Below are 27737 nucleotides of genomic sequence, written 5' to 3' on the forward strand. Positions count from 1 at the left end.
GAGTTCTTCATGCTTGGAGCAGAAGCTCCTCCACACTAGCTGCATGCGTGGTGTTACTGGTCTGTGTCTGTGAAGCCACGTGTTTGCCATGCACGGGGTGAGCATTGCAATTGTGTGCGTTTGGGGTGGCTCAACCCTATTGCCATCAACATGTGCTGGGGTGTCGGGAGAGTGGCTGGGGGGTTATTGGGATGTGTGTTGCCATGTTTGCAGCTGGTGGCTTCCCAGGAGGATTTTTGCTTTGGCGTGGGGATCATGGTGCTGGGTACTGGGAAAGGATGGGTGGGGAGCGCTCAGTGGATTTGGGGGAGTTGCTGAGACCAGTGAGATGTTGGGGAGATATGCTCTATCTTTTTGTGGATGGAAAAAAATTATATATGGAGAGAAGGGTGGTGGGGATGGTCAGCAATGGGATGGCTCTGGGAGAAGAGCTGCTAAGGAGGTCAGTGCTTCCTCTGCTCGAGAGGAAGACTCCTGGGGCAGGTGACTGAAGCCTGTAAAATTAAGGGGTGGTGTGGAGATGATGTGTTGTTTCCTTGTCCTTTCTGGCAGCAGAACCAGATGGAATGAAACCAGGAAGAGGAGCAGATGCTCTTTCGCACAATTGACTTGAATGCTGCTGCAAAAAGCTGGGGATGCTGAAAGTTCACCAATGCTCTGGGGCACCTGGGTGGGTTTGTGGAGGAGGAACCCACTGGGGGGGTGTACAGGGCAATGTCTTTTGGCTTGGGAAAAGCCGGAGGAGGACTGGAGCTTGGGAAGTGGTTTGGGAAGTATCTACATGCTTGGCTGTTATGTTCCTTCATAGCCATCTGCTGCTGGCCGCTGTCAGAGCAGCACAGGAGCTGTCTGGCTGGACGTTTGGTTGTACCCTGCATGGCTTTCCTGGGTTTTTTACTATTAAAGATTTATTTCTTTCACTGATGCAGCTGCAGAAGCCCTCTGCAGGTAGAAATGCCAAAGCGAGGTGGGGATTAGGAAGACAGGGACCAAACATCATGGACCTTGACAGGCTGGAGGAGTGGGCCCATGCGAACCTCATGAAGTTCAACAAGGCCAAGTGCAAGGTACTGCACCTGGGTCAGGGCAATCTCCACTATCAATACAGACTGAGGGGTGAATGGATTGAGAGCAGCCCTGTGGAGGAGGACTTGGGGATACTGGCAGGTGACAAATTGGATACGAGCTGCCAATGTGCACTTGCAGCCCAGAAAGCCAGTCACATCCTGGGCTACATCATAAGCAGCATGGCCAGCAGGTCTAAGGGGGTGATTATCTCTCTCTACTCCACTCTGGTGAGACCCCACCTGGGTTACAAGGGGCTTATAAGAATGATGGAGAGAGACTTTTTAGCAGGGCCTACAGTGACAGGACAAGGAGTAGCAGTTTTAAACTGAAAGAGGGTAGATTTAGATTGGACATAAGGAAGAAACATTTTTATGACGAGGGTGGTGAGACACTGGAAGAGGTTGCCCAGGGAAGTTGTGGATGCCCCATCATTGGAAGTGTTCGTAGTCAGGTTGGATGGGGCTTTGAGCACCCTGATCTAGTGAAAGATGTCCCTGCCCATGGCAGGAGGGTTGGACTAGATGATCTCTGAAGGCCCCTTCCAACCCAAACCATTCTGTCATCTCCGTACAGATACGCCATGAGGACGGTTCTGTCATTTTACTTGTCCAGATTCAGGTACAACCACATTGATGAAGGCTCAGCCTAGAGTGTTGAGCCCTGTTTTGAGAAGTAATTTAAGGTCTGGATCTGCAGGAAAACGTGTCGCGTTTCCACTCAGGAGGAAACATTGGCTGTGTTTCGTCAGCCTCCTGGGGGCAGCTAGATGGCTTCCTTTGGGTCAGGAAAGCCTTGGGTGAGGAGAAGAAAGGTGTCTGCATGGTGAGGGGTGGGAAAGCAGTTTTATTTCTCAAGGAAGAGCCTGAGGATGGGCTGATGGCTGGGGCAGCATGGAGGGGGTGAGATGGAGGTGAGCAGCGGCGTTAGGCTCTTCCTGTCTCCTGAAAGCTGCAGAGATGCCCCAAAAATGGCATGTGGAGTCTGAAGGACAAGTGAAGAGCGGAGATACGTGCTGGCTGTGGGAGGGCAGCTCCACAAAGGTGACGGGTTTCTGCAGGCCTGGGGACAGACCCTGCCTGGGAAGCAAGAAACTTGCTCAGACCGAAACAGGAACAGCCACAATGTGACTCAGCCCAACATTTTGTCTCCAGCAGCTTGTCCTCTGCTTAACCCTGTGCTGCTTCCACTTCTGTTTTGAGCAGGGAGGCTGGTCTCCATCTGGGGATGAAGAAAGAGAGACTGTCTCTCCCTCTACCGGCTTCAGCCCAGGGTAGATGACCTCTGTGTACATACATGCATGCTGAGCAGTCAGCCTCCAGCCAGGATGTTTTGTTTTATCTCCTTGGCTGGATTAGAGAGCACTTTAGTAGTGAGTATTTTTGCTTGATGAGGTGCTTTGGTGCCACAGTCAGCTTGCCATTTGCCCCTCTTCCTGCTTTTGTGCTCTTTAAATATCTCACTGTAGGGCTTTGCAGCCCTTCAGTCCTTGCTGGGTGTAGGAAAGAGCTTTGCTTTGGGTTTTTTCAGACACCCTTTTGTGACAGCAGGTGCTTGAGCTGGCACTGGTGTCCATGGGCGAGATCACCCTTGCTCCCAAGTCTGACATCGCAGCGACCGAGCCTGTGGACATGGCCCATGGGCTCGATGGGACATGTTTTGTCAGCGTGACCCTGCGGTTCCTCTAGTTCCTGCTTCCCAGGGTGAATCCTCGGGAACTGAATATCCCAAACGCCCTTTTTCTAGGTGTGTATCTTGGCCGTATCCAGCCTCCTGTTGTGGCATGCCCTGGCTTGTTACATACCCTCCTTGAAATGGATGCCATCTGTGTGTTGGGACACAAGAAATAACTTCGCCAAGCACAAGAAATAACTTCGCCAAGGATGGGGCTGATCATGATGAAACCCATATTGGCAACAACCCTGCTGAGACCTTCCATGGTCTCTGGGGCAGGCTGAGCACCTAGTGCAGACTTGCCTCAGGCTGTGGTTCGGTGCCTGGGCAGCTGCTTGCACCAGCCCGGGCTGCTGGAGCCCCAAAAGATATTTGGGAGGGCAGGAGTGGGAGCTTAATACTTCTTGCAGCAGCGAGAGAAATGAGCCTGTGCTGATGCACCCATGTCCGGAGCGTGTGGACCAGCAACCGGGTCTGGCCCCGACTTGGTGGGCAGCAAGCCATGGGTCATTGGGGATGGCCAGAGCTGAGCTGGGGTTTGGTTTGGGGGGGCATCAGTGTTCAGGAGGAAACAGCTGCTCTCGGCAAGCAGCCATGATCAGCAAAATGGCCGTGCACCGAGGAGCAGCGTCAGCTGGGCTTGGGAAGCCTGTTTTTGCTGCCTGCCCCACCGGCCACTTTCATGTGGCCGAGTTGGCCCCGGGGTCCATTCGCCAGGGTGGCGGGTGCTTGCTTGCTGGCTCCCCACCCTGGCTCGCTGCCCATGCCATTGCCCCTGGCACCCCGCTCCTCGGCGTGCTGGGGCGGGCTGGCCTGGCCAGGGGATGTTAAGCATTAAACAAAAGAGCCTCCCAGCTCTTGGCTGCCGCTCCGGCTTTGTTTTGATTGAGAGGTTGTTCAGCAGGAGGAGGGTGTGTTTTTTTTTTTTTTTTTCCCCTTCCTCTCTCCTGATGAGTGTCCAGATGCGATGCTGCTGCAAACATGGGAAGGGCAAACAGAAGCTGCTGGAGACTCTGCTCTTCTGAAAAGCCTCTCTGGGTCATGTGCACTGTGGTTTTGAGCAGCAAGGAAGGTGGATTCGGTCATGTCCCTCTGCGGGAGAGGGGGTAGAAGCCACTGGTGCATTTTTTTCCCTGAATTTTTCCCCCCCAAACAGCATGGTTATGCCCTGCGCGTGCTCCAAGCAGAGATCCCCTGCTATGGGTGGCCCAGTGGTGAGGGGATGTTGTAAAGTGGGGGACACCACAGTGGAGGGCCCCAAAGCTGGTGTGGAAATACATTTCTGTGGCAGGACAGCGTGGCATTGGAGGTGGTGCTAGAGCAATGGCTGGGAGGTCAGATGGCAGTGGAGGAAGTGGGGTGGCTACACCATGCCGGTGGCAGCTGACAAAAAAGAAATACTCCCCAAAAATACACCCCTGGGCTCTCCCTGCTGCCGCTGTTGTGTCCGGCAGTTTGCAATGTGGCTTTGGCGTCATCTGTGCAGACCATCTTCTCCTAAACCCATAGAGGCAGACCTACATGGTGTCTTCAGCGCTGTTCCTACAGTTGTGACTGTCCCAGCCTGATCAGGGCATTAATTTCTTAACTGTAATCAAAGCACAGTTGCTCCACACACCCCCCACCCCCCCCAAGCCATTTTTGGTGGGAGGGATGAGGTTTGGTGGTGAATGGAGGGGCGAAGGTTGGGGTGAAGAGGTGCTCAGATGACTCCAGCTTGAAGAGGTGAGGTCTGCCCAGAAGGCAGTAGCTCTGCTAGATCCAAGCCCAACAGGAGATGGCCGTAGACCCCCTTAGGGACATTTCTGTACACTGGATATTGCATTTGCTTCCAGTTTTGTATCTCAGAGAGAGATGCTCTGCATAGAGCCTGGAGACTGCTGCAGGCTTGGCCACAACTTGATCTTGGAGGCAGCTCCTTGCATGTGGCTGTTAATCCTGTGCTGCTGCTTTGCATCATCCTGCTGGTGGTATAAATGTCTCCAGCTCTGCCGTGGCCTCTTCGGTCGCAGTATCCCAGCCATTGGCAGCTTCTTGCTGTCCCTTAGTGCTTGTCCTTTTCTCCTTTGCTAGCTGACGGTGGCACCAGTAAAGCAGCCCAGCAGATTCATGTTGCTCAGAGCTTCCAGCTCTGCTCTCTGTGCATCCTTTTAGGACTTCATCTCACCCTCCATCAGTGGCTCTGTGTGTCTTGCTCCCACACAAAATGGTTCAAACATGGTTTGACCACTGAGCTCCCTGAGGAACGGTGTGGGAGTGGGGAGCTGCTGTGCCAAGGGCTGGAGCCCTCTGTGTGCCGACCACCTTCTGTGCTTGCAAAGAACCCCAACACACCAAAACAGCTTTTCCCACCCTAAGTGTCAAGACACTTGATATGAGGCTTTGGCAAAACCCGAACTGCTCTGACCTGAGGTCCCCATCGAGGTGAGGATGAAGAGCCCTCCTCTGCGTTTGAGATCGTGGTTTGGAAAGCTGAGTTGCTTGATGTGGGGTAAAGCCAGGACAGGGTGTTGCGGACTGGTCCCAGCCTCATGCTTTGAAAACATGCTTGTGATTTCAACTCAGATGTGATGGGTAGCGGCTGGTGTGGGTTTGCTTGTCTTGGGGCTGGAGTTTAGGAGGAAGACCTCCCAATGGAGGTGTTTTGGTGAAACTGCCCTTCACTTTTATAGCCCCTTCCAAAGCTTGCTCCATCCATCCCTTCAGAGCTGGCGTTAATCCTGTAATTCCTTTTCCCTTTGGGATTTTTAGGGCATGTGGGAAGCTGAATGCCTGGGGTAGGGACCCGCTCCTACTGAAAACCCCAGGCAGAAGCCCTTTTCCTGCCATACCAGCGCTGCTTCCCACTCCTCGCTCTTCAGGGCTTGACTCTTTCCAGGGAACAGCAGTCAGAGTGGCATTGGAAGCTCAAGGAAGTGGCGGGGGGGTGTAGGCAGCTGCTGGCTCTTGTGGTCTCCTCTTGCCATGGTTTCTTTTCTCCAGCCATGCTGGAATCGGCCGCTTCCAGAGCTGCTGACAGGGCTGTGTTGGGAGGCCTTGGGAATTACACCGCTCGTTTCCTTATCGTCCCTGGACCCGCCGCCCGGAGCCTTCTGCTGCAGGAACAAGGCAAGAACGGGGCATGCAGCCAACATGTGTCAAAGAGCTACAAAGGAGAAAATTGGCGTCGTTTGCTTAAAACCATGGGGTTAGTCTTTGAGTTTTGGCTCCTGCTGAGAGGTTATTTATATGTGGGCTTTTTTTTTTTTTTAAGGAACCACTAGATGTAGCAGGCTGGGAGTTTCAGCTGATCCCACCTCTGAAGGCTATATATAGGAAAATTTGCATCTCTCCCCATTTGCTTTCCCGGCTGGCAGCATTAGGAAGGACTGGTTAAGGGGTGAGTTAGTTTTGATGCCCGACCTGTTGGTGTTGCTGTATCCTGTTTAATAGGTTGTTGTGCCAAAACGCAGCCCCATCTCTGCCGGAGTGGGAAGCAGGACCTGCAGCTCCCTGTCAAGGACATGGCGGAAGGAAATGGAGCTGTGCTGGGAACGTAGAAAACATCTCCCTATTCCCAAAGCCCAAGAGTGGAATGACAATGTGCTAATGAGGAGGCTGACAGAGCGGGGATGGCTCTTTCTCAATGGGGTCCGTGTACTGCTTCCTTGGTATGAGCCAGCTGCAAATCCACTCCCCTGATGCTTTGATTAGAGATTTTGATGAAAAGGCTGGTGGGTGGTTGATCCTGCTGACTCAGGGACCCGATTTCTCCTCTGATGGAGATGGTAACTCCTTGAGATGGGTCAGATTTTGAGGCCAACCGGCTTGGGTAGACTCTTGTGTTTGTTGCTTTGCTTCCAGGCTGGCAGTGGCTGCTTATTAGCCTAATGACCCCAGTTACCCAGCACCATTTATCTGCCTGAGTGAGATTTCTTTAAAGGAAGGTTCGTGTGTCTCGAGTGCTGTGTGACCCTGAAGGCTTCAAAACCTGGCGAGCTGCTCCCGTGGCCCTGCCGGGGAGCTGATGCAGGGGGAGTGTGCCAGGAATAACCCGCTAATGAGCAAAGCTGCTCCTCCACCTGGCAGCTGGGGAGGCCGCTGGAAAGGGCTGCAGAGCAAAGTGCTGCCTGCTTTTCCCTTCCTGTGCTTTTAAAGGCTAGCTTGTTGGGGATTCGCCACCTTTTCTCAGTTTCCTGCAAGTACGACATCTTCTGTGCCACTGCTTTCCTGATGTTTGCCATGCAAACATGGCGCTGTGTTGCTCTGCTGCTGCTCTTGAGGATGCTTTGGGCTGGAGCTGTGAAATCCATCTCACCTGTGAGTCCTCGTGTGCAGGCGGCCTTGAAGATGTGCTGGGCGAGGGGGCACCCAAATATTCAGAGATGGTAGCAGGCAGCACCCTTGTGCAGGAGAAAAGGCAGTTGCTGGCAATTGCAGTGGACTTTTTGGGGTGACTTCTTGTTCCCACCTCATGGTGATCGATGCCTGGAGCTGGAGACCTTGTGGGGCTGCAAGAGGAAAGCCACCCCAGGTCTCGTAGATGTTGAGCCAGCGGCTGGAGTCAGAGAGCTGGGGAGACACAGCCCAGGGCTGGAAAAAAGTTGCTGGGCTCCAAGATGATTTAAAGCTACAGCAGCTTGACAATATGTTGTATTTGGTGACAACATCAGGTCGAGATATTCCTGTCCCTGTTACTCATTCCTGCCCACGGACCAGATCAGGGAACTGATCTGATGTGAATGAACGTGCTCGGGGTTTTCTAGGGTCAGCTCAGGTTGTGGGCTGGCACAGGTGGGCACGCTGTGCCTCTGGGATGGATGGGATTGCAGGCAGTGGTGATGAGTGGAGACAGGGGCTTTGCTGGGGCGATGCTGTGGTGTAAGGGGTGGGGGCTCTGCCTGGCCACCGGTCTCTCGCAGGGCTAGCGGTGGCTTTGGCCAGCACTGCTCAACCCAGGAGGGCATGTGATGCCTGTGCTGTTCATCTCTCCTCCTCCCATGCCCCTGTCCTTGCCCCCGGCTGGCTGAATGGTGCTGGCTCCATCCCAGTCTACTGTGGACAGGATGAATCCCTTTGCAGGAAGATGTTAACCACAGAGCTTTTATACGGTGTGGTAATGGCATGTGCTCACACCTGCTGATGTTTCCCATGTGCTTGACACTGAAATTGGTTTAAAACTCAGTAAGTGTCTAGATTTATTTTAAAATATTGTCTGGCCCTCATTCACTTGGGGTCTCTTGAAGCGTGCTGTGATGAATAATGTGGAGAGCAAGCCTGCTTTGCAGGCTTAAGCTTTAATTCTGGTCGTGACATGGAGGTTGCCATGTTTTACATCTTGTCGAGGGGATGAGATGTGATACAACCCAAAAGCGCTTTTCGTCCAGTGCCGAGGGAGCAAGAGAAGCTGTTGAGGCTCTTGGCTGCCCTTCTTTGATGTGGACACTGGAGCCTCCGTGCCTCAGTTTCCCCCGTCCTCCGCATGGATCGGATGCTCCCGTTAGGCGCGAGCACAGAGTTTGTTGGGGAGAGCACCCGAGGTGCGCTGGGTGGAGAAGGCACCATTACAGCTACAAATCCTGTGGTTGTGCTGGGTTTTTTTGGGTGGGGTTTTTTTTGTGTGTGTGTGTTGTTTTTAGTTTGGTTTTTTTTTTCCTTTCCCCAAGCCAGAAAGTAATTTCGTTCTGGGAAGCTTGCTCCCCCAATTAGCTATGTAAATGCAGTGTTGTGATTTTTTTTTTTTCCTCAGGTGCTATGCAAACGAATGCTGGAATGCTGTTCCCAGACACCACCACCACCCCACCCCCCCCCCCCCTTCCGTCATTGGGATGCAGGTATGCTGCCTCCTGCACTGGGATCGGCCCTGCTCATCTGTTTAACAGATGGATATGGCTTGTTCTGGAGTGAACCATGTGCTGCATGGCTGGTGGCTGCCATCCTCGGGCTCAGCCCTCGAAGGAGGACCCTGGAGCTGGGGCTTGGTCCTGGGTTCAAGCCCAACACCGGCCAGGCTGGAGGAGGGAGAGCTGCATCCACCCAATGGCTCGTCTGTGGATGGCAGGGCGTGGAGGCGTGGGGTGTGTTGTCTGAAAGGGGCTTGTTCCCTGGGGAGGGCATCCCAGAAATAATTGGTACTGCTAAAGCTGGTGTCGGTACTGGGATGCTGCATTGCTAGCGTGGTGCAGTGAAGGGGCTGCAATGCCCTCATGGTCCCACATCGAGCACGGCGCATGCTGAGAGCTGCGGCTAGCATGCCTATACCAGCTCCAAGTGAGTATTTCCAGCTGGCACTGCCCTGCCAGCTTGGGATCCCAACCCACCCTCCCCGGCGGGACTTTGTCAGAGCAAAGACCTGACAAGCCCAGGTCTTTGCTCTGGTCCCTCTGCCAGTGCTACTGTGTCCCCTTCACCCTCCACAGCGTAGATGAGAGAGGCCATTTGCAAGGAGAAGGGAGCAAAGCCATGGGAGAGGGACGGACATCAGTGCTGGAGCTGAGCTCCAGCAGTTAAGCAGGGAAGGGAGGCTTGGAATAAGTGGAAAGAGACAGGGCCCGGCCATGCATGCTGGGGGGGGGGGGGCTAGGGGTGCTGGGGGAGATAGCTTTGGAAGGCTGAAAAGGATCCTGTAAGGGGAGGATGAGTGGGCGCCAGCCAGCTCTTTGAGGTGGTAACTAAGTCATCAAGAAGGGCTGGCATGTGCTGGTGAAGCCTTTCCCGTCTGGACAACGAGCAGATCTATAGGATGCCTTGTAAGTAGAGTGGCATTTTAGGGTTTCGAGTGCTGTTTGCTGTTCTGTGGCTTGGAGGGGAGGAAGGCAATCGTGTGTGTATATATATATCACAGAGCTGAGCAGTTTGCTAACAGGAAGGTTTCTTTTTTTCCTTAACATTAACATTTCAAGGTACAGGAACTCTTTAGGTATTTAGTGTTTCATGATCTTCCAGACCAGCTATTAATACTCTGCTTTGTGTACAGGGTGAAGGGAGCTGGAGGGGCTCAGCTTTGAATGTCCCTTTGAAGGAAACCAGCCTTTTGGCAGAAACCCTATGGCCACAAGCAGAGCATTTCTTAGCTGCCCTGACCTGAGGGAAGAGTTGAAGCCTCTTGCTAGCAGGGAGAGTGGGTGGTTCAGCTTTCAGGCCGTGCTCTGCAGGGAATGGATCTTGCATCAAAAAAGCAAAGGATGCATGTGAAACCACCCTCCAGCATAAGGGCGACCAAATGTGCCGTGGCTTTGCCGGATTGCTGCCTGTTTCTTTTGTGGAGGAGCCACATCCCAGCAAAAGGCCCTGCTTTTGAGGGGCTCACAGCCTGTGCTCCTCTCTGCTCCATCCTGCAGGCTAAGAAAACAGGATCTGTTGGTGTTCCCTGCGATGGATAACTCAATGGTAGGTAATGGTAGCTTGGACCAGCTTGTGTGCTGTCCACGTGGTCTCTGTAAGTGGGTTCAGCGTTCACCTGTTCCCCCAAGGGCGTGAGGAGGTGCATGGCATTACAAAATGGAAATTTTGGGATTTCCACACTGTGTACTCAACGGTAGTGCCTTGGCTCCTGGCAGGAGCACCTCCCTCTGTGGGGCCCTTCAAAGGTGGAAGACACGGTGGAGAGGGTGGCAGCAAATCTGGTTCTGGTTTTTCTTGTGTGAACAGAGGCTGTTTTGGGGTTCCTGTTGCACTGCCTCTGTACCTGACGCTCCCAGTGTGCTTGAACCCTGGGGTCAAATGTGTCTGCCTTCCTGCAGGGAAGGGGCTCTCCTTGGCCGCTCTTGGCTGGGAGAAGAGGATGGGTGAGATGCACATCTTCGTGGCATCCTGACGGTCTCCAGCCTGTGGTCACAGGAATGAGAGCAACTGGACTTGCAGGTGCCTGTTGTTTCTGGGCAAGAAACCAATGGCTTCATCCTCCAGGCCACTGCAGCAGCCAGATTTTCTGGGCGAGAAGGGGGATCCAATTTGGCGCAGATCCCAAGCTGGTAGCACAAGGAGCCTGTGATGAGAGGTTGGCTCTTCTTTTGTCATAAAGCGGACCATGTGAGGATTTTGTTAAATTGGACATTTCTGGGCATGGAGACTTGTGTTATGGTGCTGTGCTTTGCTCCGTACTCACTACTCCACCGTTGTGCACTGCCCAGAAGCCTTTGGGAACCATCCTCACCAGTCAGCCCATTTCAAATGTGGCTCTAAAGCAGTGCCCAGTGAGAGGTGCCTCAGCAGCCCACGTTGACTGAGTGATTCCAGCCTCCTGCCAGCGAGTGGAGCCATTAAAACCCAGTCTCCTCTGGGAGCTGATGGTCTGATATGGGAGATGGGAAGAGAATCACTTCCAATTTCCCACTGATCCTAACGAGCCGGCGTGGGAGACTCGGATGGCCTGGCTGTGTCGGTGGCTGTTTGCTCCAGCACTCAGTGCCACTCTCAGGTCTGCTTTACTACTCAGTTTTATGAAATCGAATAAAGAGAAAATCACTTAGGAGGATTTTAATCAGAACTTGGCAGAAGAACTTAAGAAAACCCAAGAAGTCTTCTGACAACCGCACTTCACTCTGAGATTGCCGATGAATGGAAAGGGCCAAGATGGGGTCATGGCTCAGGTGGGTTGGGTTTCTTCTGCTCAGTTTAATGGGATTGTGTTAAGTGTTCCTGCCCCCCCTGGGCTGGGTGAGAGGAAGAAGAAAATAAGCCGCCTTCAATGTGCTGGAGACTTGCTGTAGGCTGGAAATGAGGCAGAGTCCTCTGGGAGCAGTTGATGAAAGTCATCCCAGACCTGCTGGAGATGGCCAGTGTGGCTTGGGAGGAGAAGATTACTTAGTTTATAGTAATAGTGGCCTTGCATATTGGGGCAGTAGTGTGATATGGTTGGATTTCTTCAAGAAGTTGACCTTGACAGGCTTGAGTAGTGGGCCCATGTGAACCTCATGAAGTTCAACAAGGCCAAGTGCAAGGTCCTGCACCTGGGTTGGGGCAATCTCCACTATCAGTGCAGTCTCTGGGGTGAATGGATTGAGAGCAGCCCTGCAGAGAAGGACTTGGGGATACTAGTGGGTGGCAAATTGAACATGAGCTGGCAATGCGTGCTTGCAGCCCAGAAAGCCAGTCATCTCCTGGGCTGCATCCAAAGAAGCGTATCTGGCAGGTGGAGGGAGGTGATGCTCCCCCTCTACTCCTCTCTCGTGAGACCTCACCTCATCCAGCTCTGAGGTGCCCAGTGCAAGGAAGACATGGACCTGTTAGAGCATGTCCAGAGGAGGGCCACGAAAATGGCCAGAGGACTGGAACACCTCTGCTATGGAGAAAGGCTGAGAGAGTTAGGCTTGTTCAGTTGGAGAGGCTCTGGGGATACCTTACTGTGGCTTTTCAATATATAAAGGGGGCTTATAAGAAAGATGGAGAGAGGCTTTTTACCAAGATCTGCAGTGACAGGACAAGGGTAACAGTTTTAAACTGAAAGAGGGTAGGTTTAGGTTGGACATAAAGAAGAAATTCTTCACGATGAGGGCAGTGAGACACTGGAAGAGGTTGCCCAGAGAAGTTAGGATGCCCCATGACTGGAAGTGTTCAAGGTCAGGTTGGACAGGGCTTTGAGCAACCTGACCTAGTAAAAGAAGTCCCTGCCCATGGCAGGGGGGTTGGACTTAGATGATCTCTGAAGGTCCCTTCCAACTCAAACCATTCTGTGATTCTGTGGTGCCAAGTTGTTGATGGTAATGGTAAATGCTGTTGGGCATGGGAGATGCTGCTGTGGGGTTCAAAGCCCTCATGGGTGACCTCTGGGTTCAAACTGAGGTGTACATGATGAGTGTCTCCTTGCTTGGACAAACCTGTTGCTGTGATGGGAGATTAATCGCAGCTCTCCAGAGCCTCACTTAGAGCTGATGGTGAGTTTCCCATAATGTCTTCCCAGCTTGAGTTTCTCATTTTGGGGTTTGGCTCAGTTGTAACTCCTTCTGTAAATTGTTATTTTGGAAAATTTGATTAAAAATCCATTGAGCAGTATGAGTTGCTTGACCATTTAGAGGAAGGAGAGCTGCAGGAGTGGTTGTTGCGTGCACATCCTGCAGATGAGTAACTCAAACCAGCTTTTATTTTCTGATTCCAGGCGAGGTGAGCATGTAGTTCTGGTTTATGAGTGCGGGTCTGGTGCTGCTGAGCAGAAACCCCCCCAAAGTTGTGTTTATTTGTAAAGAGCTCTTCAAGACTGCATTGTACCATTGCTTTTGGTTTTATTGATAGTCCAACATGTGGACTGTTTTTCTAAATGTGCTTTCATCCAAGAAGAGGTTAAGGGAGTGAGAATTGTTCTGATAAAGCTGCCAAAAATAATCTTTGCTTGAGACTAAGTACCGCTCTTGGGACTTTCTCTTGTAAAACAATTTGTGGGTGAACACAATGAACAACCATAGGAAGCCCCCAAATGCTCTAGCTGGTTGTTCCTGCTGGGGGTTATAGGACTATAAATTCTCCGCAAGAGTGTTTGAGTTTGTCCCGTTCTGCTTGAAGTGATCTAATAGCAGTCAGGGAAGTTGCAGGAAATTGTGGTTAAGGTGGCTGAATCCTTGAGAGTAGGTATCTGCATGCACATGGTCGGGTTGATGGGAACAGTCTGGAACTTCTTGATGCACACACATCCATCTTCCTCATCCCCTGCAGTGAATTGGTTTTGCTCCTTCAGGATGCTGTCTGATCCTGCGACAAGCCGACGTACCGAGCCTGATAGCTGGCATAGTTTTAGGTGTTGAGAATGTAATGGTGACAACGCGATACGGATGATCTTTAGGGTATTGTATGAAGAGTACATCCGAAAAGTAGGTTGGCGCAGCATCGGAATTGAGTGTTTGGCTCTTGGCACCTGGGAAGTGCAGAGCTAAGCTGAGTGCAGCAGCCTTAACTCTGCCCCCTTCATCATGCTCCTTCTGGCAGTGTTTTTGCTGAAAATCACACGTCCGTATGCTGTGACTTTGTTTGACAACTTGTGCAGTGAAAAGGAGCTACAATTCTTCCTTGATGAGATGTGTAGGTATACGTGGCATGTGTTCTCCGAATTTGTGTGGCCATGAAGCAAAATATGTTTTTGATGCCTTCTGCTTCATAGGGGGCAGAGTTAGATCCTCTGAAGGAAGCTTAATGTGCTCCCCTGGCTTGCATGGGATCCAGCCTTGGCTTTGTGCTGTACCATGCCTCTCCCAAAGGACCTAGGATTGGTTGTATTGGGTCAGCCGAGTGGTTGGTTAATTCACAATTAACTGAATACAGACAATTCTTAAGGTGCTATTAAGAAAAGCATGCTTGTAGGAGGACTTTCTTCTGAATCTCTTGGCTGGTGGCTTGCATATCCTGTCAAGCCTTAGGATCCATGTTTTGTAGGTGGGACTTTCCTGGTGAGAACACTGGTCGCTGTCATGTCCCGTTGAGTAATGTGCAAAGCCAGGCCTTGAGCATGCTGCTGCTTGAGTTCTTTTAAAACAGCCGGTGGCTTTGGAGGGAGCAGGAATGAAGGGTGAGTGCAACCAGGGGATGAAGCTGCCACCAGTGAGTGGAGGATTCAGGTCACGACCAATAGCCTAATAAACAGTTTTGATACTAATCTGGAGGGGTTTGTATCGGTGGAACAGTGTGTTCCTTCTCAGGGGCTTATGTTGGCTCTAGAAACATGAACTCTGGAAAGTACCATCAGGCTTGGTGGCTCTGCCCGCAGAGCTCCTCAGAGTCCCGGGATGGCTGAGCACATCCATGTTGGCCAGGAGCCACACTGGTTCCTGCCTGGGGTTATGGAGAACGGGGCAGGATGGGGAGCCTGGCTTTGGAGACTCACTGGAGGACTCCAGCTGGCTTGTAACCCAATGGGGCTGAAAGCAGCCACTCTTCCATCTGGGCCAAGAATTTGTAAGGGCTTAATTGACCTGTCCTGGCGCCAGGCTGTAACGCTGTTCTGGTGTCAGATTTATTGCTATTGGCATGCAGTCGCCCGAGCACCCAGTGCAGCTTTTGCAGCTCGTGCGTTCCTGGTGGGGCAAACTCTGTTTGCTTTTTCTGGACCAAAATTAAAATCTCAGTGTAGGGTTGCTCATTGGGCTTTTTTGAAAGTCCAATACTGCAGATCTTGACACTTCATCTTGTTTCTTATGGAGAGGCGATTGTACAGTGTGTATTTTTGAGTGAAGTGTGATCACTTTGGGGAAGATTTTGGTCCTTCCTCTTACTGAGACCTTCTCTGCATGGGAGGAAGGAATCTGTTTTATCTGTGTATATTTTTCATGAGCGCATTAGCAGTATGTGGCCTGGGCTTTATGTGCCTTCCGCCATAGCTACTGGGCAGTTTGAGCCTGGTGGTGTTTTGCTGGGAAGAAGCTAGCTGCTGGAGCAGAGCTGCCCAGGCTTCACCTTGCAGAGGAGCTGTTTTTTTGCAGGGGGACAGGGGGACTGCCTTGGGCTTGCAGCTTGATCTAAAGGATCATCCTTAAATCCCAGTGGGATGTGGGATGCTGGCATGTGGATGTGAGTGCACTACCTGGGGAAGTTGAGCTTGGCTCTGGAAGGTGATCATTTCAGAACGGTGGTGTCTTACTTTGCAGGCCTTTGCCCCAACGTCTAAGCCTGTTGTCTTGTCTCTGACTGCTTCAGTGCCTCTGCCATTCCCTCCCGTTGTCCTTGGGGGGGAAGCAAGGGAACTGGAGGAGCGAGGTTTGGTTCCACCTTTGGTCTCAGTAGTATCTGACTTGCAAAGCCCTTTGGATGGGTGGTGCTTTGACAGCCTCTCATGCTTGAGATGATGTTCAGCATGCAGATTTTGCGTGAAGGTGGTGGATTGGGATTCATTGGTAAAGGAGGCAGGCCAGCCACATAAAACACTCCCTAGAGCAGGGCAGCTTGCTCCGGGTGGCCCTGCTTGAGCAGGGGGTTGGACCAGATGATCTCCAGAGGTCCCTTCCAACCTCAACCATTCTGTGATTCTTTCACATGCCCCAGTGGTTCCTTACTGGAAGGGTCTCCCACCAAAGCCAAGTCATACGCAAAAGTGGCAGTGTCAGGATGTGGCTGCATGCCGAAGCCCGCCTGCATCTCAATGTTGCTCTCCCCTAAGCCAGATGCGAAGAATAGCGACCAGTGCCCTGGACAAGCGAAACTTCATTTTGTGGCGTTTGGTAAACTGCAGCTGTGGTGACCAGCTAAATTGTCCCAAAATGAAAGTTTGCATTTTCTTAGCTCTTCCATAAATCTGTCCGGACATCAGAAGTGGACTGTTCCACCTCCTCCGCCATGTTGGAGCCTTGTTGTCCTTGACGGGCATCTTTCTGAGTGCCTACACACAGCTTGCCTGTTGCTCAGGGGCTTGCCACTACTCTTTATACCCTTATCCTTAAGAGCTGGGTTGTCCTGGATGATGACTGGCTGAGATGTGAGGTCCTGCCTTCCTCCCTGCTGCCCAGGGGAAGACCACAGCCATGATCTTCCTACTTGATGGCCCCTACCTGGAGAAGGGAGCTGGGTACATGGGGATGGGAGGCAGAGTTGGGGTATTGTTCTGCTTTGGGATCTCCAGTCTTGCCTGTTGTCCTCAACCGCTTTCAGCCCCGCCAGATTTCAGGACACAGTTCTCTGGACACAGCAGATATTTGGTTATGATCTCTTGGAAGATGGGAAATCTCACAAAGTTCATGTTCAGCCTGGGCTTGGGCACAGGAACTTTCCTGCCTACTTGCGTGATCATTGGAGCTTTGCTGCTACACCAGGAAGTGTCCTGCCTGTTCCTGGCCACCTCTTCCCACAGTGATGCTCAAGGGTTTGTGCAACCATGTGGGGAACTGGGTCAGGGAAATGATCCAATTAAAAGCGATGCTGAGCAACATCAAAAGCAGGTTTTAAGCAGGCGGTTTCCCAATGCTGCACAAATGCTTGTGTTGGTAAAAGAAGGCTTTGGACCAGGGTAGGAATGGGTGGCCATGGTTGGAGCATGGTGGGATAGTTTCTTCTGGTGGTGGTGCTGGTCCATGAAGACTTGCTGAATGTGGCCTGTGTTGGTAGGCAACCATAGGGGCAGCAAACCTGACTCCTGCTGGGATTCTGGCTGGTGAGGCTTCGTTTTGTTCCTGGAGAGTCCAGTCTCGCTCCCCTGTTGGATGGGTTGACTTTTCAAGGCTGCCATCACTCATGAAGAGCCTCCTGATCATGCTTTCGGTAGGCTCCTTCTCTCCCAAGGGTGCAGCACAAAGGGCTGTGGGCGCAAGAGGGGAATGCTGGAGCTGCACTGCACCCGTGCCTATCCTTGCTGCCTGGGGTGAAGGGGGTTGCCTTCAGTAATCCTGACTAATCCTTTAATCTATATCAACACTGATAGGTATTAAAGCAGCAGATAAGGTTCATACCATGGCTTGGAGCTCAGCGATATCCCCACCCTCTTCCAGCTAAATCTGTGCTGATTGTGCTTTCTCTTAAGGGGACCGTGCTTGTTTGCCGAGCAGCTGGAGTGGGTTGAGCGGGTAGATTAGCTGCTCCCAGCAGGAGCATACCCTTGTTGCTGGGCTCCAGCTTGCCAGACAAGTCCATTGATCTGTCTACATATGTTCCTGGTGACCAGCATCCTGTGCTTGCTGGAACGAACCCCTCCAGTTGCATGTTCCTCTGCGCGTAGCTGAGCTGGAGCAGGAGATCTGTTGCCTCCTGCTTTTTATCTATTATGTCCACCTGGATGTAAGCCTGATTTGGCTGTAAACACTTTGTGGAGCTCTTAGGCAACAAATGTGAAGCTTTCCTGGATCAGCCAGTGCTGCTGATCTGCAGTTCTTTGCTGCCTGCTTCTCAGTAGCAGGATTTCCCTCCTACCCCACCTTCAGACCAGGACTCCTACCACCACATCCTCCTCCTCCAGGCCTTCTGCACGCTCTTCTTTTTGGGCACCTTTACTCATGACTGAGGGCTGTGACGTTCTCACTTGTACAGCATGTGGGCACCTTTGGTTCCCCAGATGACCCAGTGCTTTTCCACGAAGGTGGGACTCCAGAGCTGTCCACTGTATTTGGTGGACAAAAAATGAAGGTGGTTAATGCCTGGAAGAGCAGCTCCTGGTTGAGTTCCCTATGCAAAGCAAACTGTCCCTGTTGTTTTTGCCATTGTAGGCTTGTCCCCGCTTTTGCTGTCCTCTTCCAGCTTCTCCATATCCTCATGGGATTGCTCTGAGTTTGCCACTGGTTCCCTCATCAGCAAAGCCATGGTTAATCCTTCCCTTAAATCCTTTAAGCTGTCAGCAAACAACCCCCCTTCTTAAACTTCTAGCACGCAAGCTCGGCTGGGACGGAGCCTGGCTCACAACCCCAAGGTTTTATTTTTGTTCCTAGATCATCAGCTCCTGGTCCTGTTTTTGGCTGGCACTGGAGGCTCCCCCCACCATTGCTGTGGAGCAATGAGTGGCTCGCTTGTGTGTGGCCTGCAGTGATACATCCTAGGTGTAAAAATATTCAGGTTCTTAATTACCTAATGACAGGTTCCCAGCATGTTATGTTGTTGGAAGTCGCGGGTGAAGATTTGTTGCTTAGATTCAATGGAGCTGAGGTCTCACCTGTCTGAGGAGCATCCTGTCCTGCAGGGCAGCATGTGTTGGCCTTGATTCTGGTCTGTGTGGGCTGGACATGCAGCTGGTGGGGCCAAAACGGGCTAGAAATCTAGAATAAAGCTTTTTCCATAGGCATGCTCACCTCTGTACCCGAACCCTCAAATCTTTGCGTAGCTGTTTCACTCTGAGCGATGATGGTGGTGCATTGACAATTTGGCTCTGCCAGGTTTGTTTATTCCTTCAAACACAAGGTTGTATTGTTGTTTTGGGTCATATTTTCATCAGTGATTAGGTTAGGTGCTTCAGTTGTTGCACATCTTCTTTTGGAGCATCTCTGAATATCCCTTCCTTGGAAAATCAGCATCCTCTAAGGCATTTGGCAGAACCAAAGGGAACAAAAAAATCAGCGAGCACTTCTCAAATTCTCGATCTGTGTGTCTTGAGTTTCTCTCCCATGTAATTTGGTTTCTCTCTTAAAACTGGATGAAACATGCTTTGGAAGTGATGGGATTTGCATTGTGCTTGCTCTCCAGGGCTGTCAAACAAGCACCGCAAACTTTTTCCCACTTTTGATCCCAGGGGGAGGAAAGGCTCCAAGACTCCCTGAGGAATATTGAATGGCATCTTGCCACAGAGTGGCTGCGTCTGGGGATTACTTGGTAAAACAGAAGGAAAGAAAAAAAGGTTAGTACCACATTGGCAGCCGGCTAGCTCTAGAAACTTCTGTCCTTGAAGCTGCGATGGTTTGGCTCAGTGACTCTTGGCTGACTCAGGTGCAGGTAGTTCTCAGCTTATTCCTCTGGTCTGGCAGACCAGGATTTGGAGGAAACACTGTATTAAATTTGAATTTCTGAAAAATTGATTTCTTAAAAAAAAAAACAACTGTGCTTGTTAGCACAGACTAATTGCAGCTGTGAAAGTCACTAATTGTGGCTTGTGACAGTGGACCTGTGAATGCCGTCTTTTTGCACAGGCTGTTTTGCTGCTTGCTCCTTGCCTGGCAGTGCAGGAAAAGGGACCGCTTAGCTCTGTGTTTAGGCAGCATCGCACCAGCTGTGGGATTTACAGAGCAGCCAGTTCTGCCCCCGAAGCCTGTATGCTGTGAAAACCCCGGGGCCAAATTTGGGGTGAGTCAAGGTAGGAGAACACCTATGGGCAGATGTCGGGCAGCTGCAGAGCTGCTCCCATAAGCAATGCTCCTGCCTGCTGGTTGCAGTCACTCTTTCCAGGACCTCAAGGGAGGATCAGCCTCCAGGCGTTACATGCTTTCACGCAGGCTGATGTGCTTGCTTACCTACCACTGGCAAGCACGGGCTTGAACAAAAGCCGGTTGCCTGCATCTGCGTGTGTGTTGGTTTTTTGGTGTGGTGGTGTGTTTTTGGGGTTTTTTTTTGGTTGGTTGGGTTTGTTTTTTTTTTTTTTTTAGCAAACAAGCTGGGTGATCTCTGCTTGGCTGTTGGCACTGCATATTGCAGCATATGACAGATAATTGGCCTGGCTCCCCGCCCGCGGAGGAGGTGAGGCTCCTATCGATATGTGACCTGGAAAGGCACGTCGGCTTTATAAATTGCTGCCTGCTGCTGCTGGTGCTTTGCGCTTCTCTCCTGCTTCTTGGCAAATTCAGTATCCACCGCGAACCTACCTGATTGCTCCTCGCTGCTGGGCGAGCATGCTACTTGCGATCAGAGTCTGCCCGGGGCGAGGAGGCAGGGCAGGCTTCGTTCCAGTCCCTTCTCCTCTTTTAATGTGGTTTCTCAAGGGAAAAGCAGAGAAAGTATCTCAAATAAACTGCAGGCTGGAGGTATGGTTCACCCCTCTGCCTGTGCTCCTTGTGACATGGAGGACGTCTCCTTACAGACACTGGGAGCGCCACCCAACCCCAACTGACAGCCTAAATCTTTAAAAGCCAAGGATTGCTGGGTGAAGGATGGTTTTGCTGTAGCAAAGCTTGAATTTTGAGCAGTTGGCCGGTGCTCAGCCTTGGGGTGCATCAGGTTTCCAGCTCGTAGGGTTTGAACTACATCAGCTTCCCACTGACCTGCCACGATCGGTCACGAACCGAACCAGGAGCAACCGCGTGCTGGAAATGGGGTCTGTGCCTCTGATCCTTTTTCTAGAAACAGTGAAATCAATGGAGTGAAATGTTATGGTGTCTCCTTTGGGGGTACCAAGCGGGCTGTCCCCATGGGTATGCTTGGAGAGAAGCCTCTGCTGCCAGCTGAGCCTTTCCTGCTAGCTCCCTGCTTGAACCGGCGGCTTTGCAGCACAGAGCACCTTGTGCCTTTCCTCCAAGCATACCTGAATTCGGAGCCCAGCTCATTGGATTTTTGCAGCCACCAGCAGGTTTGCTGACAAGCAGGAGGAGGGCTTGGGATATGGCCAAGGACTCCGCTTGGCTCCATGCTTGATGGGTTACTGGAGCTGAATTTTGGGGTGTTTCAGGCTGTCCTGTCTATTGTAGGGAGCAGGGGGGATGAATCCCCTGATCTCGGCACAGGCTAGTTAATGGACCGAAAGCCATTTTCTGTTACTGGATGAACTGCAGTGGGAATTGCTCAGTGGGAGCATGGTCAGGCCCTGAGCTTTGTGAGTGCTGGCAGTTCCTGGCACTCGCTAAACAGAGCAAAAAATTGCTGTAGCACTTTATTTCAACAGCAGGAGCAGAGGCAAGTGGAGCTGCCAGCCTGCCTGTGCTTGGCTGAGCACGGGGAGACCACCGCTGCCTGACTTTGCCATCCTGGAGCAGGGAACATCACTGGGCTGGGCTGCCAGACAAGATGAAGAGGAGGGTTAGATGAGAAGGCTGCAAACTGGTTGCTGGACGATTCCCATGGATACTTTCCTTGTTTATCTGCCTTCCTTTCAGGGCTGGCTTTTCAAGCTGGGGATCAGACCAGCAGCTCCTGCTCGATTTCCCCTTCCTTGAAGGTTTTTGCTCCAGCTGTTAGCGCTGCTGTATTCAGGCTTTTCCTTAAGCATCTGCTCCTCGTGGCTAAAGATGCAGAAAAGCTGGTCACAGATCCTGGCACTTGGTTTGCTGCTTTTTGGCGATGATGCTTTTCTGGCATCCCAGCACCTCCGCTTTCCAGGCTCCGTTTGGGGAGCTGCGATCTCTAGGATCAAGCCATGGAGGCTTTGAAGGTTGACATCTCGCAGGGACGAGCTTCACTCTCCTGCTTGCTGCGGTCAGTGGGATAGGCAGGGGGTGACAATGGGGACTGTGCAGTGTTTTGGGTGGGAGCTGCAGTGCCTTTGTAGACCAGAGCCCCAGCATGGTGGTGGGAGGCTCCATCTCTAGTCCCTGCTCACCCTTGGTGGTGGTATTTGCCTGACCTGGGGTTTTGCGATGGCTTGTGACTCTTGGGAAGCATGCGGGAGGGTTTGCACATATGGGAGGGTCGGAGTCCTCCATTTGGGGCTAAGACATGAGTTCAGGAAAAGGACTTTGGGGCTTAAAGCACAACGAAAGCTACGTTAGTGGTCTGGGTACAGCTCAAGAGGTGCTCTGGGAGTGGGATGCAGCAGGTGAGGCTGCTGCAGCTGTAAATAGTGCCCCTCTCCTTAGGGAAAGAGTAAATTGTGTCCCTTTCTCTTTCCTGGTGCCCTGTTTCTCCTCCTCCCTGCCATTGATTGCTTAGTGATTGCTGATGCAATTAAAACAAGATGTGTCTGCAGTCTCTGTGCTTGCCTCCCTCCACCAGGATCTTCCTCTGCCTGCCTGCAAGGAGGTGGAAGCTGCTGGCTCAGGAAAGCAGCTCAAGTCCCCATGTTGTCTGGCTCCTGCCTACAGTGTTGGACAGCGGCTGCACCGTCCTCTCAGAGCGGGGGAAGTGGCAGAGCTGGGACTGGAGCAGGGATGTCTCTCGTGGCCTGAGAAGGTGGCTGGCTGACTCTTGCTGCTGCTGAGGACACAAACAAACTGGAGCAGAGGCTGGCTGGCTTCTCGCAGCTGATGTTTAACGGAAGATGTGTATTTTCCTTTGCTTGGGGACCAGGGTTTGGTTTGCAAGTGTGATGTTATATGCGTCAGCCTGATGAAGTGCTGAGCAAAGCCTCCAAGGCTTTGGGCAAAGCCTCCAAGGCTGGGGAAGACCTATCTGGGGGAACCAGAAGGTGAGGAGCCCACCCCTTTGGTTTCTTTGTGTGGTTTCCATGCTCCAGAGCATCCTCCTGCTCTCCAACTGTGGTGCATGTGCTCCTGCAGCTTTGGTATGGTCATAAAAATGCTGGAGCCGAAATCCTGTGCTGGGCTTGGCCCCTGGGAGGACTGTAGCACTGGTTGTCCTATCGTGACTGTATCCGGACTGGAAAGCAGTAGCATTGGATGGGCAAAGGCAGAGCTCGTGGAGGAGGGTAGGCGAGTGGTCAGTCAGAGTGAGTTTTAGTAGAAGGGTGGGATGCAGCTGCTTGTGCTGTGATGGCTGGTAGAAACACTCCCAAGGCAGCAGAAGTAGGTGCTCATCCAAGCCTTGTGTTTCCAGCTCCAGAGCAGCTGTCAGTTAACGCGTGCATGAGGTTTGCGTGGGTCAGTGCCTCGCTGGCAGAGCCAGGGCTGGCCACACTTCCTCTTGCCTCTACTCTGGGGCATCTCACAGCTGCCAGGCTGAGGCTATGATGGCTGATGGGTAGGACATTTTGAGGGGCTGGGGATCGTTTGTGCAGCAGCTAAAGCTGGATGACTGATGAGTCACAGTCTCTTGGCTTTCAAGGGAAGAAGAGTGACAGCCATGGACCACAGGAGATGTTCAGCTAAAGGAACAGGACCCTGACTCAGTAATCTCCAAGGATGGCAGCTGCAGAGGCTGCTGGCATGGAGGCCAGAGAGGGCACAGAAGACATTTTGCTCTGCTCTAGGTGGGAAGGGAGATTGCTAATATAATGGAGAAATGCTTTTACCCTCTACTGGTCTGCATCTCACACCTCTCCCTGCTTGCATAGCTCTGTCCAAGGCAGTGCCCCCTGGCGTGACTCCAACTGGGCGCCCTCCTTTCTGTCTCTGAAACCTTGTGTGTCTTCTGGTCTCTTCACTTGCTCCTTCTGGAAGTTGGTGCTGCTCCTCCTGAGCTGCCTGTTGGCTTTGGTGTGCCGCTTTGGCTTTTTACATCCTTATTTGCGTTCCCCTGGTTACTGTTACCTTGTTCAGGGACATTTTTCAGATCCCTTTCTCCATTGTGTCTGTGGTGGTGTTCCTCCATGTGAAGGGAGTAATTTCTTGGCTTTTTACCAAGTTTTAACTCTTTAATCCTGTTGAATCCCTCCCAGTCCCTGGTCCTTTCCTGGTCCCCATGCAGCTTTGCTAAGGCTTTCCATCCCTGCATTCGTCAACTTTCTTCTCCGAGGCAGTGGCATTCAAACGCCAGCATTTTGTCTTCAGTCTCCATGGTCAAGAAGCATCTCTTGGATCTGACATATCGGCCGTGCCCCTCTCCTTTCCTGGCAGCCTCTGCTGCCATGCACGTTTGATCCCTTGAGCAGAGGCCTCCCTGGCTTTGGGTCTGGGGCATCATGGCTTCTCCAAAATGCTGTGCTTTGCTTCTTAACTCTTTTTTTGCCCCTGTACTTCTGCTTTCATGGTGGGAGTGGGTTGTGCCGGCCTAGGACTTGGGCTGTGCCGCTGGGCTGCGTAGTGTTGGATGTCTTTGGGGAGCCCCTTGGTTGTCCCTGTGTGAGCTACATGATACTGTTTAGGGGATGTGGCTGCTGCATCTGCTGCGGAGAGGAGCTTGGTGATGTTCAGACAGGCGCTGGGGTGTCACCTTCTGCCTCTGCTTGATGAAAACCACCATCAGATGTTGGCAGAGACCCAAAGCGATGGGTGGTAAGGGCAAGGAGGACTTTTGCTGCCCACACCACTCTAAGCATGGGAGTTGCCCCAAACCGCTGTCCGTCCATCCGCCTCTTGCCTTTGTGTGTACCTTCCTGCCTGCTCCCAGGGTGTCCTACAGTTGTGCAAAGCCCTGCTGCTTCCCGGACAGTGCCCTACTTCATAGCCTGGACCTGGGGCAGCCCTGCCATCTGCAGACAAGCAACCCATTAGCATGCCCTGGCATCCTGGAGCTGCTGGTTGGCACATTGGGGACCTTCTCCCTCAGTCCAAATGATGTCTCATATGATTATTGTCAATAAAAAGCTGTTGTTCTTTTCTATCAGGTACAAGGCAAGAGTAGATGAGTGTGTACAGACATGCCACCTCTGTTTTCAAGTGAGATGGTGTGATAAAAGGTCAGATGGGTTTATTCCAGGCAGAAATGCATTTCTGCTTCTTCAGACTGAAATAAAGATATCTAAAGCTGTTGGCCAACCATTGTGGTAGTCCTGTAGCTTCCAGTGTAGGCTCTGGAAGACTATCCCACTGATAATGGGGAATCCTCTCTTACGAGGTGCCATTGGGTCACGCCACTGATCCAGGACAGGCATCTGACAGTGACATTCTTGGGAGGGACTCTGGTATCCTGCCTTGTCCCACTGCCTTGGTTTTGTATTTTGGGGTTTTTTTCCTCCCCAAGAACCTGGACTTGAAAAAAAAATCCCTAATTAGGAATCAAAGGCCAAGAAACACTGTGGGACTGGTTTCCCAAGGAGCCTGGTAATGTGGTGCTGTAGGGTAGTGGGGTCCCTATATGGTAAGGGCATCCTTTTTATGGAAGCAACCAGAAGGATGACTTGAATAGCATGTGATGCCCACCTGTGGCCTCCAGGCCAGCTCCGAACCCTTGGTGGAGTCCAGCTCTGAACCCTCAGCATTTCTTGGGCAAGACAACTTTTTAATCGTCCCTCGAAGCCAACTGTTGGGTGTGGAAAGCCCTGGGGAGCAGATAAGGGCTCCCTGATCCCTTTCCACCTCTCATCAAGGCAGGAGGGGAGGATGGAGGAGGTGGAAACATGCAGCCAGGAGGTAATTAACCCCAATGCTTTCTCCTTCTTGACTTTTTTTGCCTTGGAAGAGCTCTCCACAACTGGAAGCCTCCGTATGCAGGCATTGGGGTGCTCAGCAGCTGCAGTGGGCTTCCCTCACTGAGCCCATGGCTGCTTTCCCGGGCCAGCTGGGGTGCTTGGGGTGCAGTGTCAGTGCTTCCCGTTCCTGCCAAGGGCTCTGTCTATTTATACCCCTCTTGCTAAAACCATAAAAAACCATTTTATGCTTGCTAAAAGCATAAAAACTCTCCAGGCTCTGGCTTACGACTCCATCGCATCTTTCCAAACAGGACTTGTGTTCTCCTCCACGGGTTGCCTGTTTCGGCTGAGAGCGCCATGATTCCTCTCGGCCCCAGGGGAACGGTTGATTTTTAATGACACGTGTCTGAGCTTGGGGCTGCAGTGGCCAGCAAAGCCCAATACGTGACAAGGCGCCTCCAGCATGGTGTCCTTGGTGCTAAAATGCCCGTATTTATTATTATTCTGCTCTTTTTCATGACGTTAGGATTGTTCTGCCTTAGCTGTCTGTTAATTTGAAGAATCAATTAAATTTCAATGGTGCGGCGAATAAAATAGGTGAAGATCTGGGCTTGTTTATGGTGGGTCTATCTCTAGCAGCGTCTTTGCTTTATTTTAGGGATGCTAGCTAAAAATCCAGCATGTTGGCTGAATATAACCTTGGCTGGCTTTCAGCCCTGCTGCTACCCTGACCCGTGTGCCTGACAGCCCTGGCATCTTGTTTTCGCTCCTTCCTGGAGCTTAATTGGGCTGGAAGAAAGCTTCAGCTGTGGGTCGTGTCAGCATCCCCCTTTGGTGGGGACTTATTTGGATTTCAGATACAAGCTCTTCCCCTCGCTACGGTCCAGAGGAGCCGATGAAGCAGCCACTTGAAGATATTTTTCTATTTTTACATCAAGTGCTCTCGAGGAGCATGGCTGCAGGCAGCATACTCCTGTGATGTGAATTGCGAAGCTCTGCTCCCTCAGATGTGCTGAAAGCCCCCAGCCTGGCTCCTCCGCTCTCTGGCTGGTAGGTACTCTGCAGGTGACGAATTATGGTCTGGCTCAGCTCTAGCTCGTCTCCTGCCTGGCTGCTCAGCTTCCCCGTGAGCGATTGATCCTCTGCAGTCATGCTGCTTGACCACTGTCAGCTGTCGGTTGTCAGCACAAAACCTGCTGGGTGAGACCTTCAGGCATCACAGCCCAGCTGTGTCCAGCATCTGGAGCACTGGCTCGTGGTAGCACTGGCAGCGTGGGATTTGCAAGGCACCGCAGTTGATGCAAGGGTGCTTTTTTGGAAAGGGCAGTGCAGGAGAAACCAGACCCAGAATGAGTGCCTGGGGCTTGACTCGTGCTGCATGGGGAGGTCGATGAGAGCGGAGGTGCCTCGCTCGACACTGTCATGCTTGGGGTGTTACAGGTGGGCAGCATTGAATGCTGCAGCTCCGGGCGAAGCTGTGGTTATTGAGCCGGTAGGTACAAACCAGACTTGTACTGCTGGAGGGTTCATCAGCAAAGCCTGGCTCAGGGTGGGATGTTCTCCCCAGCGTGGCGAAGCCCATGCTCCTGGGGCAGAGCCTGGCTCGGTTCACCCGCCTCCTGACAAATGCTTTTGATCAGACCAGAGGCACTGAGAGTTGTTTGAGCTGAAGAAAGGAGAGCTGCTTTTCACCTCCGAGGCTGGAATTAAAATCCAGAGTGATGGTAGGTGATGGGAGTCTGCTGATTCATGTGCAAAGTTTGTTCTTCCTCCTCTTGCGACTCATTGGTAGAGATTTCATGGCAATGCAAGCGTGTGTTGTGCTGCTTTGGGTGCAACTGGGCACCATTCTGCTTGGGGGTTAGAGAGACAGTGGTTTGATTTCAATAATTAAAAAAACCTCGGGAATTGGCTTGAAAAACTTTCTGTCGAAATTGTTGCAACCTGCAGGCACCAATACCTGCGTGTTCTCTGCGGGAGCTGAGGGACATGGGTGCAAGCCATTGCTGGAGGGACTGGGGAGAGCACAGTGTGTATCAGCCAGAATAGCAGTAGTGGCTTGTGCTGCTTTAAAAATAGCATGTTTGAAAATATTTGCTGCAAAGCTGGGATTTGGGGAGTGGAGGGAGACACAGGATTCATGGGACCCAGCACAAAAAGTGAAGATGTTTGTCATCCCCTGTCTTAGTGTGAGGTTTCCATTTTGTGTGCCAGGGGCACACAGGGACATGCACTCAACAAGTGATGCTGGGAGCTGCTCCTCCGGATTGGAGCCCCTAAAGAGCAGCACCGTGCTTGTCCCTACTCTGTGGCCACCTTGTATGGGGGACACGTGGTGACACTCTCCTCTTGCTTGCCCACATCCTCATAAATCATGTGATTGGGCTTATTTCTTGCTCGCTCCCCTCCTGTAATCTCCCCATCAGGCCATCAGACAGACCTGGCTTTGCGTTTGGAAACCACCAGGATCTTTTCCTGGCAACTTGAGCAAAACCTACAAAGAAGAGGAGATGAGAGCCAAGCAGGCAGCTTCCTAAACGTGCAGCCTGCAAGGGCTGGGATGTGAAAAATCATATCAAAA

General features: G+C 51.9%; 1 protein-coding gene and 1 long non-coding RNA gene across 5 annotated transcripts in view; both read left to right on the top strand.

Moving 5' to 3' along the window:
- Positions 1–27737, top strand: part of ZNF609 (zinc finger protein 609) — a 74510-nt gene that overhangs the window by 16619 nt on the left and 30154 nt on the right. The window lies entirely within an intron of this gene.
- LOC140655134 (uncharacterized) lies at positions 8867–10573 on the top strand. Its single transcript, XR_012043687.1, has 3 exons — positions 8867–8988; positions 9695–10107; positions 10461–10573. It is a non-coding gene; the product is annotated as an uncharacterized lncRNA (long non-coding RNA).

The sequence above is a fragment of the Ciconia boyciana genome, chromosome 8 (assembly GCF_034638445.1).
Source record: "Ciconia boyciana chromosome 8, ASM3463844v1, whole genome shotgun sequence".
In the NCBI taxonomy this organism is placed as follows: domain Eukaryota; kingdom Metazoa; phylum Chordata; class Aves; order Ciconiiformes; family Ciconiidae; genus Ciconia; species Ciconia boyciana.